Genomic DNA, 13,305 nt, shown 5'->3' on the forward strand with positions numbered 1-13,305 from the left:
TTTAGACTATGGTATTTTTCTGCAATAACGATATGGACGATTTACAATAGACATTAATCTCTAATTCCCATTCCTTCGAACAGGAAGGTTGGGAAAGGGAAGGGTTATTGGTTTGTTGTTTGTTTGTTTTTGTTTGGTGGGGTTGTTGTTTTCAGATGGAAGACACATTTAGCAGACTAGGGCCCTGATCCACTGAGAGGCTCAGAGGCAGGTAATAGCAGGGGCAAGAAACTATCACTTTACAGATGGGTAGCCGAGACCCAGGGAGAAGTGTTGAGTGGTACAGTTTTGTGGTTAGAAAGATCTCACTTCAGGGCCACCTTAGTAAGTCGAATACTTGCTAGAGATGAAGTTGAATGAAGTTCAGAAGACTGAGCTAGAATCATAAGCTTTTGTACCTAAATCTAGAACCTGAAATTCAACCACCAACAAAAGGTTCCATCTCAACTCTGGACAATAAAGCTAGTACATAAACTGGAAGGAAAAGCAGAGAATACCCAGTTTAGTTTCTGGTGCAAAATGCTCCCCATTAAGGAATCCATCAAGAAAGTTTATCGAATGAATGAATGAATGAATGAATGAGTAATACTTGAGAAAGTGACTGTACTGGTTTCAAAGCTTCAAATTCAGGAACTGAACTGAGGGGTTAGGATGCCATAACTGAAATTAAAACCCATGGGCAGTAGGTGTAATATGTCTGCAGTTCTCTGTAAATCTCTGCTTATAGGTGCAGACATGTCAAAACACATGCACACATATATATACACAAGGTATTCCTTCAGGTAATTCCTTCAAGGAAGGACAAAACCAGAGAATCAGGAGGTCTTAAAATAGGCCCTGCTCACCCATAAGCCTCTGCATTAAGGGAAGGAAGGAAGGAAGGAAGGAAGGAAGGAAGGAAGGAAGGAAGGAAGGAAGGAAGGAAGGAAAGGGAATGGGGAGAAACTATCACAATAAGTGTGATACCCATTCTGTGGGTTTCCCTGTGTTCAGGTCTCCCTGCTACCAGATATGAAACAGGATTAGCACTCTTCTAGCAGGAAAATTACTTCTGGCTATAACCTTCTTTAATATAACACAGAGTAAAAATTCCAAAATTGATCTAACTACATTTCCTTCCTAGAGCTACATATACATGGATCACTTAATTGCAACATGGAGGTTTGACTTTGATGAAAAACCAATTTATTTACAAATGACTCTGAGTCGTAGTTATTAAAAAAATGTTAGACCAAACCTAAAACAGATTTAGAATAGCTCTGTGGAGAAGAGACAATAGAGATCTTGCCACTTATTTCATCCTGCTATGAGGTAAGAAGAGGTTGTGGGTGGTGGCCAGGAAGGTTACAAAACTCCCACAACAAAGTCTTGAATAATGTAAACTTTTATAAAGGGTTTTCGATTATCTGGCCAATACTGGTTTTGTTCCTTTTCTGTTCTCAGACCTTTTGCTGTTTCTAATCCTCTTTGCAGTATTATCATCAGAACATCATCCAATCCTGTTGTCATACAGATCCTCTGAATTTTGTGTTCTTGATACTGGAGACATTTTGCAGGTCTAGCCTTTTGATCCTACTTCTAGCATTTATAGGAACTTTTCTTTCCACAGGTCACCCTGTGGTTTAAATTGTGCAGTCTTTGGCCTGGGAAGGATGGCCTTTCGGTCATCATGGGCTGTAAGCTGACTGGGGCACCCAGGTTTCTTGGAATTGACCTGAACAAAGACAAATTTGAGAAGGCCATATCTATGGGAGCCACCAAGTGCATCAAACCCCAGACTCAAGCCCATTGGTGCGATGCTGTCAGAAATGACAGGCAACGCCGTGGCCTACAGTTTTGAAGTCACTGGGCATCTTGAAAGGGTGATGAGAGCCAAGATAGGGGAGCCCTACAACAACACCACCCAACTCTTTGATCACACAAGGTGAAACTCACTGTCTATAGCTTTGTTAACAACGAACTATGGAAATACCTGCTATGCCCAAACTAGTAACCATGAAGCAGTTTTATTCAAAAAGTCAAAAAAGCTTATGAGCGGGTCTCCTAACCATAAGTATTACATTGCACCACTCTCATGTGACCAGAGTGCAAGGTAGTCAAACATCAAGACAATTTTTTGTGTTATCTTTCTTGTATAATCTTGTGGATTTCTTGGCAAAGGTGATTCTGTCTTTTATATGGTAGCAAGCCAAATATCACAAAGTGACCCTCTAAGGACAGATAAGGAGATCCACGGGGAAAAGGGACTATTCCAAATATGGCAGTCTCTTCCCCAAAATCCATGATGTATCCAACCACACTCTTTACACCTGAGTTTTGTTTTCCCGTATGTGAATTCCCTTAGAATAGAAGCCTTCAACTTTCTAAAATATGAGTCCATTGCAGCAACCAGCAGCACCAGATCCACGTTTAGATTTGAGAAGCAGGTCCAGGGGTATATTGTTAGGGTCTGTTGATTTCTAGATGATACTTTGATGAACCTTGGTCTTTGAAAAATGCCCACATCCATTGCTACCATCCAGCAACTACTCAAAAAACTAAGAGAAAACCACTTGGGCAAATGGCCACAAAATGTGGGGTTAGTCTCCAAGATGCTGCCAAAAAAAAAGAAACTCCTTTGTTTCACGTTTTAGTATTTTATTTAATTTTCATACCTTTTAAAAAAAGATTAGGTCAATTGATTTAGTATAGTTAATTCAATTTAGTTGCGTTCAAGTGACTTTGCAGGGCTTATCTGAAGTGGTGATATTAGTCTGAAAATAGCACAGGAATTTTCTCTTGAGTTTTGGTCCATGGTACGCTGAAATACCGGGAACACCAACCACAATAATTCCTGCTTTCTGCCTTGAAGAGCAAATGTATGAAAAAGTTAAATTAAGACTAGGGTTCTATTGTGATTTTTTTTTTTTAAGCAAGCAGAAAACAAAAGGCATGTAGACCTAATTCAGCATCATGATTTGGAAACTGAACTATCTGCTGGAACCACAACAATATGTAGGGCATTTTGGGGTCCATGAGATATTATGAAAAAGAAGGAACAAATAATCTCCTTCATTTTAAACTCAGATTGATGTCCTTGCATCCTGCTATGGAACCAGCATAGTGGAAGGTGCTCCTCCATGAGTCAACATGCTCACCCATGACCCTCTGCTGCTCCTCACTGGACACAACATGGATAGGATTTTTTAGGGGTAAGGACAGGAGAGCCTCTGACCCAAGAGGGGTGTTTTTAACCTTGGAGCTTCAACAAGTAAGAGAAGCCTATTGTCTCATCACATCTCCCTTACAGGACTTCCAAGGACAGGTATAAAACAAGACCATGACCACAATGATAAGAAAAAATAATTACCCACCCCTCACCCTGATTTAAGGCTTTTAGTTGACACATGTTTAATATTAGCATTTGCAACTCAAGTTCCTCAAAGGCCTGAATTAGAAGAACCAGCACTGTCTCTACTGGAATGATTTTATGGGACAAGAAGTTCTAATTGATTGTTCTCAATACATACAAGAACATGTATGAAAAATAGAAACTATCCAATTCACAACAACGTCAGAAAAAAATTCTGGACCCTAAGCCAAAATATACAAAAAGGGCATGTTACATTTTTATAGGAACAATTGAGAGTCCCACGGAAATGAGTGACGTAGACAATTGTCAATTCTCAGTCCTGGTCTTATATGAGCTATCAGCAGGATTTGATATAGCTGGTGGCTCCCTTTTTCTCAAACTCTTGTTCACTTGGCTTCTAGGTATTACCTTGTTGTTCTTCTTCTTGTTGCTCTTCCTCTCTTTTTTTATTCTCCTGTCTCCCTGGCCACTCCTTCCAGGAATCTATGCTGGACACTTCACATCCCTCAGACATCTTTTTCTCTAGTTCTTTAAGGTGTAGAGTTAGATGGTGAATTCAGGATTTTTCTTTTTTTTTTTTTTTTTTTTGAGTGAGGCTTGGATGGCTATGTGTTTCCCCCTTAGGACCACCTTTGCAGTATCCCATAGGTTTTGGACCAATGTGTTTTCATTCTCATTGGTTTCCATGAATTGTTGAAGTTCTTCTTTGATTTCCTGGTTGACCCAAACATTCTTGAGCAGAGTGGTCTTTAGATTCCAAGTGTTTGAATGTCTTCCAAAATTGTCTTGTGATTGAGTTCCAGTTTTAAAGCATTATGGTCTGAGAATATGCAGGGAATAATCTGTCTTTTGGTATCGGTTGAGACCTGATTTGTGACCCAGTATGTGGTCTATTCTGGAGAAAGTTCCATGTGCACTCGAGAAGAATGAGTATTCTGTTGTTTTAGGGTGGAATGTTCTGTATATAGCTATGAGGTCCATCTGGTCCAGTGTATCATTCAAAGCTCTTGTTTCTTTGTTGATTTTCTGCTTAGATGATCTGTCTATTGCTGGAGTATTGAGGTCGCCTACAATTAATGTATTGTTATCAATATGACTCTTTATTTTGGTTAACAGTTGGCTTAGGTAGATGGCTGCTCCCATGTTGGGGGCATAGATATTTACAATTGTTAGGTCTTCTTGTTGGATAGACCCTTTAAGAATGATATAGTGTCCTTCTGTGTCTCTAACTACAGTCTTTAGTTTAAAATCTAATTTGTCCGATATAAGAATTGCTGCCCCAGCTTTCTTTTGAGGTCTGTTGGCATGGAAGATGGATCTCCATCCCTTCACTTTCAGTCTGGATGTATCTTTAGGTTCAAAATGAGTCTCTTGTAGACAGCATATGGATGGGTCCTGTCTTTTTATCCAATATGCAACCCTGTGCCGTTTTATGGGAGCATTTAGGCTGTTCATGTTGAGAGTGATTATTGAAAGATATGAATTAATTGTCATCATGTTGCCTGTGAAGATGTTGTTTTTATAGATTGTCCCTGTAAATTTCTGTTGTATATCACTCTTGGGGTCTTTCTCCTTTTATAGAACCCCCCTCAATATTTCTTGTAGGGCCGGCTTAGTGGTCACATATTCTTTCAGTTTCTGCTGGTCTGGGAAGCTCTGCATCTCTCCATCCATTCTAAATGACAGCCCTGCCGGATAAAGTATTCTTGGCTGCATGTTCTTTTCCTTTAGCACCCTGAATATGTCTTGCCAGGTCTCTGTGGATAGGTCTGATATTATTCTAATGTTCCTCCCTCTGTACGTAAGGAATCTCTTCCCCCTAATTGCCCTTAGGATGGTTTCCTTGGTTCTAAGATTTGCGAGTTTTACTATTACATGCCGGGGTGTTGGCTTGTTTTCCTTGATCTTGGGAGGGGCCTCTCTGCCTCTAGGACACAAATGTTTGTTTCAGTCCCCAGATTAGGGAAGTTCTCAGCTAGGATTTGCTCAGATATATCTTCTAGTCCTCTCTCTCTCTCCACCCCCTCAGGGATTCCAATAATTCTTACATTGGAATGTTTCATGGTGTCACTTATTTCTCTGATTCTATTTTTATGGATTCTGAGTTGTTTTTCCCTGGTCTCCTCTTTTCCCTTTTTATCTATTAATTGGTCTTCTAGGTCACTAATTCGTTCTTCTTCCTCGCTTACCCTAGGTGTTAGATTATCTATATTAGATTGGATCTCATTGATAGCATTTTTAAGTTCTGCCAATTCAGCTTTCATTTCTGCCCTTAGAGACTCTATGTTGCCATTAATTGATTTCTCCATTCTAGCTATTGTCTTCACAATTGCTAGCCCGAATTCCATCTCCGACATCTTGGTTATATCTGAATCCATTTGTAAATCTGTGGCATAAATCATAGTCTCTGAGTCTTTCCTGTTTTGGGGGTTCCTCCTCCTAATCATTCTGTTGATGGGTGGTTGAGGGAATGTACAGAGTCCAAATTATTGACCACAACCCAGGCAAGATGCACCTGTTCTCTAGGGACCTTAGAGTTGCTGGCCTCTTGTTTTCCCAGCCTGTCTTCTGGGGGAGGGGCCTACCGTGCTGTTACTCAAGCAACCCTGTTTGGGCAGAGTTGCCCTGCCCCCTATGGTGGGAGATGGGCTCAGTGGAAACTGGTTTGGGGGGCTTTTGTTCTCTGGTGGCTTTCCCTGGTGGCTTTCCACGTCTGTTCCGAGAATCAAAGCAGAAGAGACCATTTCCCACCCTCTGCCTCAGAGCAGAGAGATCAGTCTGTTTTTCAGTGAGCTCTCCATGCCACACTATCTCCGTTTCTGTCTGTGCTGCTATAAACTGCAAGGTCCTGGGTTGTGTGCCCCTCAGCAGGGCTCCCAGTCCTCGCCTCCGGGTCAGAGCTCGTCTCTGCCCTTTGTGCTTCTAAAGCCACCAGCCACCCCCAGTTTGCACACGCAACCCTGGCTACTCTGGGTTTCCGTCTGGGGAGCTGCCCTAAAGTCCTTTCCCCGCCGCTACCGGTCTGCGAGTCTGCCCCGTCCCCAGAGCAGGAGGTTATTGCTCACTGGTGGTGCAGGATCCCCACAGCTAGGCTCCCTCCCGCTGCCATTTATCCTCCAATACCTGCCCACAGAATCACAGCTCCCCACTTCATACCTCGAAAACAACCGCCTGTGATATTCTGTTTGTAGAGATCCAGATCTATCTTCTTACATCTCAGGCTGATTTTGTGGTTGCTCAGAGTGGTCTGGTAGATATTCAGCTCAATTCTGGGTACCAGTTGGAATAGGGTCCCCTACTCCTCCACCATCTTTTCCCCCCTCAGACATCTAACTTTGGGGTATCCTAGGACTCAGTCCTCAGAATTCCTCCTATTTACTTCCCTTTACTTCCAAGGTGATCTCCTCTGGTCTCATGGCTTTAATTTAAATACACAGTTTATAACACTTAAGGTTATATCTTCACCTAGACCTCCACCTGAGCTACAGACTCATATATCCAATTACCTACCTGACACCCCCACTTGGATACTTAATAGATGTGCAAACTTCACTTGTCCTAGACCACACCTGATTCTACCACCTCTACCCCAGGCCCCAACCTACTCCTCCCAATCTTCCTACCTCAATAAGTGATAGTTCCATCATTCCTGTTGGTCAGGCCCCAAAGCTTGGATTATGCTCTTTCTCTCAAATAATGAATATTTTGGCAAGTCCTATTTGCTCTATCTTCAAAGGATAGCCAGGGTCTGATCATTTCTCACCAGTACCATCCCTTGTCCAAGCCACTATCATCTCCTTCCTGCATTACAGTAACTTTTTAAATGGCCTCCCTGCTTTTGCCTTTTGCCCACATATAGAATATTCCCCTGATCAGCCAGAGTGAGACTGTTAAAAATGGAAGTCAGATCAGGTCATGCCTCTCTCAAAACTCTCTAATGGCTTCCTTTTTCACTCAGAATAAAATTCCAAAATATGCAATGCCCAAAAGGCCCCACAGGATCTGGCCCTCTGACCCCAGGTGCTACTATTCTTCTGGCCTCACACTGCTCTAGCCACACTAGACTCTTCACTGTTTTCACGGGCCAACACTCTATCTCATTAGCCTTTGCATTTACTCTGCCCTCTCCCTGAAATATTCTTTCCCAAGATTTCTGGCTAGCTAATTTCCTTTACATTTTGCTCAAATGTCACTTTATCAGGCAGCCCTTCCCTGAGCTTTATAAAGTAGCATTCCTTCCCTCCCTCCCCATCCTCATTCCCCTGCACTCCCTACTGCTTTTACTCTGTTTTTCTCCTTTGTGCTTGTCATGGATTACTTGTTTATTGTCAATTCTCTGCACTAAAACGGGAGGATTCTCATGCTTCCTGAAAGCAGGGACTTGGTATATTTCACCTCTGCTATACTCCCAGCCCTGAAATGGTGCCTGATACTCAGTCCATACTCAATAGATATTTACAGAATAACTGAAGTTTACTTCTAATATTCCTGAGTAATCCATAACCTTCCCACAATCCACACACAGTCAAAGTGAGGAGGCTCAACTTCTATCTCTTATTGTTTGTTCCTTAGTTCAAGTCTTATTTCCTCTAAGAAGTCTCCTCTTAAGAACATCATCCATACCACCAGCCCCTCATTCTTGTAACCCAATTTCTGTTGAAAGAAAACCTGCTTTGGCCTCACATCGACCACGAGGTCATGGATGGCCCTGACAAAATCTGTAAGCAGAATGTTGACTGGGCTTCCAGGAGAACGGGAAGAAAGGAAGTGGAATGGAAACAATGAACTAGAGATGATTCTTTCTGTAAAGACAGTTTTATGTAAAAGCAACACATCCAGGGCCACAAAAAGAAGATGCAGGCATCAAGAAAGGATTTTTTTGTTTTTCTTTTTTTGGGGTTTTTTTTGCCTTTGTTTCTTAAGACAGGGGAAATACAGCTTATGTGTGTGCTCTTGAGAATAGTCCGTTACAGGGAAAAGGTAATAATGCAGGAGAGAAAAGGGATAATATAAGATAAAATATAAAGATCATTTGGTAAAATCTAAAGACAAAATGTGTGCTTATTTATAGGTTGGGAAAGTAGAGATAATGTTCCAAAATTAGTGACTGATTTCCTGGCCAAGAAATTTGACCTGGACCAGTTGATTACGTATGTTTTACCTTTTAAAATAAAAGCAGTAAAGAATTTGAGGTCTCTGTTTGTCTGGTGATCTTGATTCCTCCCCACAGGCTACTTTTAAAATTTAATATTTATAAATGTACCCTTTCCTTCATATTGTATTTCTGATTATTTAATCTAGCAAGATTGATATCGCTGATTACTTCTTCATAGACTTAGTATTATCACTGTCCTATATTAACCACTTTTTTTTTTTTTTTGCTGTTGTAGTCATTGTTTATTACAGAAAAAAGGGAGCACGCAACATTGGCATTTCAAGAATAATGAGTATTTCACTCACTCACAACAAGCAAGAGGATTCAACAGATCCACTGGACTGATCAGGTATGAAATAATTGCGTTGATGACTTTCTTCAGGTTGTGATCACCAGATAGTGCCCGGCAATTAATCTGAACAGTTGGCTGCTATTGGGCATCTATTTATAAAACCATCCTCTTCAACAAAGCTGGGATCTTTTTTTATTTTCTCTTTGAGTTGATTTCATCTTGGCTATTTTTTTATCTCATCATTAAGATGCTCATTTCTTCAAGTAATGCCACAAAAAGTTACTTTACAGTTTTCAAAGTGCTTTTTCAAATATAGCTTCTTCTGGTGGTTGTTTTATTATTGTGGTGGTTGTTACCATTTCCGGTTGAAGAAACTAAGATTGTGAGCAGCAAATAAATAACTTACCAGACCTCGTAGGGGCAGACTCAGTGAAAAGCCTGGGCTCTTCCCACCAGTCCAGAGCTCCTCTGACAGAGCTGGCAAGCTCCGAGCCAACATGGGCGTTCTTGTCACTATTCTTGTTGCTTCTAAAGGCTGGGCAAGGGTCGAGGTAGGATATAAAGAATTCATACAAATGTCAACTGGGACATCCATCTCATGGGTCAGAGATCCTGTCTACAAGATGAAATAGATTTCATTCACTGAGTCTAAGTTTACTAAACATCCACTACCTGCCAAGGCTTTGAGTTTCATTAGCAAAAGTAACTCTACTTTAATCTGAGATCCAGATTCTCACTAGTTTTTCCCCTGCATGCTTTTTCTCTGTTGTCTATAGTCTCTACATCTGGTCTAGATTACCAGATCATTGTATTATCCAAACCATTTATAATAATTAAAAAAAAAACCCAATGGGTCCAACTGTCAGAATCATCCATACAACTTTACTCAGTTAAGCAAAAGGAATAGCTTATTATGGCCAGTTTAAAAAATAATTACTAATTATTGTCCAAAGAAACAAATTCTGCTTTCAGAAATTTTGCTTCAAATATCCCACCTTCTGCAGTGACTTCCAAATGGATATTTATAAACCTAAGCTCTTCAATTTCCACCTACTTCCTATAGAGTTCCACCTTAATGTCGCACTTGCATAAGCTTTGCCCCAGACAGTTCTTTCACCAGTCATCCTATCTCAGCAAATAATGCCCCTTCTTCTGCTTTTATAGACTAGAAGCCACAGCCTCACATTTGACTTGTCTTTACTCTTGCCTAGCACATACAAACTGATGCTAAGACCCGATGGTGCCCCCTCCAGTATGCCTGCCTCTCATTGCTCATGATCATTACTTTAGCTCAGTCTAATCACCTATCATCTGGACAAGTTAACAGAGCAGTGGGATAACAGGTCTCCTGCCTACTACATTTTAACATAATAGGCCTTCGCTAAGCTACTAAAACTCAGCTTGTCCCCAAATGCCAATGCCTTAGCATAGTTCTGATTATTGGACCACAACCTATTTTATTTACTAATGTATCCAGTCTTTCAACAACTAAGAACTTAGCATCCACTCTCCTGCAGTGTCTGTGCTAGGCTCTAGGGATACAGTGAGGGAGGAGGTCTCATCTACTTTTATGAGTCTGCTAGACATTAGAAGTTTAAGCACACTGGATTACCCTTCCTGTTCATACCTCTCTAGTCTGAAATGTGCTTTCTCGTCAGCCAGAAAAACCCATTTCCTCTTGTCAGCCTGTTGCAATTGTACTGATGCTTCAAGAATCGGCTCAGATATCCTATCAAAGAACTAAAAGAAGGAAATTAATTGTGAGGACTTCAGGCCCGGAGGATTTCCAATAACAGAATTTACCTAAAGATTCCTATAACAGATAGGAAGGGCAGTTGATTAAACCGTCATTTGGAAGGTAAGGAAACAAATTACTAAAAAGAGCCATTTTACCTTTCAGCTTCTGAACTGTCTAGACGTTTTGAGTCCAAGTGGCAGGAAGTCTGTGTTGTATAATGGTGACCTAGAACTCCCTTTTCACATTTCCTTCCACTGTGATTGTGGATGTGTTTCAAAAATATAAGCAGAAGATTTGGTGAAGATATATAATCTTTATAAAATAAATATTTAGAGGCTTATTAGCCCCCTGGGAATTAGCAGATGGCTTGGGATCAACAATATTAAAATTTTAAATTTACATTTTCTAAAGCTGTAGTTATGCTTGGATTTTTACATTCGAATAGTTTTTAAAAGAGATTTAACCAGCTGCCACCACTTAGAGCAGATTTGACATATAAAGATAACGGTTTATATTTCCTAAAGTAATAGTCATCTTATGGATGCTCTTTAAAACATTGTAACCGTATTTTTTGGATTCAAATGGAAATTTTTTAAAAACACTTGTTATAAATTAACTTGAATTAGGTTTTCAAATCTGTTCATTGAATGGTACAAGTTTCTTGATGAGATTAGGAAAGAAATAGGGTCATTTAAAGGAAGAGCATATTTTTTAATGATTAACTTTAAGAATCATCATTATATAACTAGGTGAATCTGAAAAGAATAATAAAGTGCATGAGGCTTTTTACCAGCATATATTAATATTTCAGAAAATATGCCTTTTATAATATTACTTAAATATAAAAGTACAGCTAGAATCACACGGTAATAAATATCCTATGGGGTGCCTGGGTGGCTCAATCGTTAAGTGTCTGCCTTCAGCTCAGGTTATGACCCCAGGGTCCTGGGATCGAGTCCCACATCGGGCTCCTTGCTCAGTGGGGGACCTGCTTCTCCCTCTCCCACTCCCCCTGCTTGTGTTCCCTCTCTCACTGTGTCTCTCTCTGTCAAATAAATAAACAAAATCTTAAAAATATATATATCCTAATGTTGGGATGAGTAAAGTAGAATTATAAGTCCCCAAGTCCCTGTTTACTTAGTAATTTCTCAATTTTTTTCATGATAAACTCTTTTTTTTATTTTTTTATTGTTATGTTAATCACCATATATTACATCATTAGTTTTGGTGTAGTGTTCCATGATTCATTGTTTGTGGATAACACCCAGTGCTCCATACAGAACATGCCCTCTTTAATACCCATCACCAGGCTAACCCATCCCCCCACCCCCCTCCCCTCTAGAACCCTCAGTTTGTTTTTCAGAGTCCATTGTCTCTCATGGTTCATCTCCCCCTCCGACTTCCTCCCCTTCATTCTTCCCCTCCTGCTATCTTCTTCTTTTTTTTCTTAACATATATTGCATTATTTGTTTCAGAAGTACAGATCTGTGATTCAACAGTCTTGCACAATTCACAGCACTCACCATAGCACATACCCTCCCCAATGTCTATCACACAGCCACCCTATCCCTCCCACTCCCCACCACTCCAGCAACCCTCAGTTTGTTTCCTGAGATTAAGAATTCCTCATATCAGTGAGGTCATATGATACATGTCTTTCTCTGATTGACTTATTTCACTCAGCATAACACCCTCCAGTTCCATCCACGTCATTGCAAATGGCAAGATCTCATTCCTTTTCATGGCTGCATAATATTCCATTGTGTATTTACCACATCTTCTTTATCCATTCATCTGTCGATGGACATCTTGGCTCTTTCCACAGTTTGGCTATTGTGGACATTCCTGCTATAAACATTGGGGTGCATGTACCCCTTCGGATCCCTACATTTGTATCTTTGGGGTAAATACCCAGTAGTGCAATTGCTAGATCATATGGTAGCTCTATTTTCAACTGTTTGAGGAACCTCCATACTGTTTTCCAGAGTGGTTACACCATCTTGCATTCCCACCAACAGTGTAGGAGGGTTCCCCTTTCTCCGCATCCCCGCCAACATCTGTCGTTTCCCAACTTGTTAATTTTAGCCATTCTGACTGGTGTGAGGTGGTATCTCATTGGGGTTTTGATTTGGATTTCCCTGATGCCGAGCGATGTTGAGCACTTTTTCATGTGCCTGTTGGCCATTTGGATGTCTTCTTTGGAAAAATGTCTGTTCATGTCTTCTACCCATTTCTTGATTGGATTATTTGTTCTTTGGGTGTTGAGTTTGATAAGTTCTTTATAGATTTTGGATATTAGCCCTTTATCTGATATGTCATTTGCAAATATTTTCTCCCATTCTGTCGGTTGTCTTTTGGTTTTGTGGACTGTTTCTTTTGCTGTGCAAATGCTTTTTATCTTGATGAAATCCCAATAGTTCATTTTTGCCCTTGCTTCCCTTGCCTTTGGTGATATTTCTAGGAAGAAGTTGCTGCGGCTGAGGTCGAAGAGGTTGCTACCTGTGTTCTCCTTTAGGATTTTGATGGACTCCTGTCTCAGGTTTAGGTCTTTCAACCATTTGGAGTCTATTTTTGTGTGTGGTGTAAGGAAATGGTCCAGTTTCATTCTTCTGCACGTGGCTGTCCAATTTTCCCAACACCATTTGTTGAAGAGACTGTCTTTTTTCCATTGGACATTCTTTCCTGCTTTGTCAAAGATAAGTTGACCATAGAGTTGAGGGTCCATTTCTGGGCTCTCGATTCTGTTCCATTGATCTGTGTGTCTGTTT

This window comes from Eumetopias jubatus, unplaced genomic scaffold (assembly GCF_037043125.1).
Source record: "Eumetopias jubatus isolate StellerSeaLion01/CBP00866 unplaced genomic scaffold, mEumJub1_p1.0 scaffold_2, whole genome shotgun sequence".
Taxonomy (NCBI): Eukaryota; Metazoa; Chordata; class Mammalia; order Carnivora; family Otariidae; genus Eumetopias; species Eumetopias jubatus.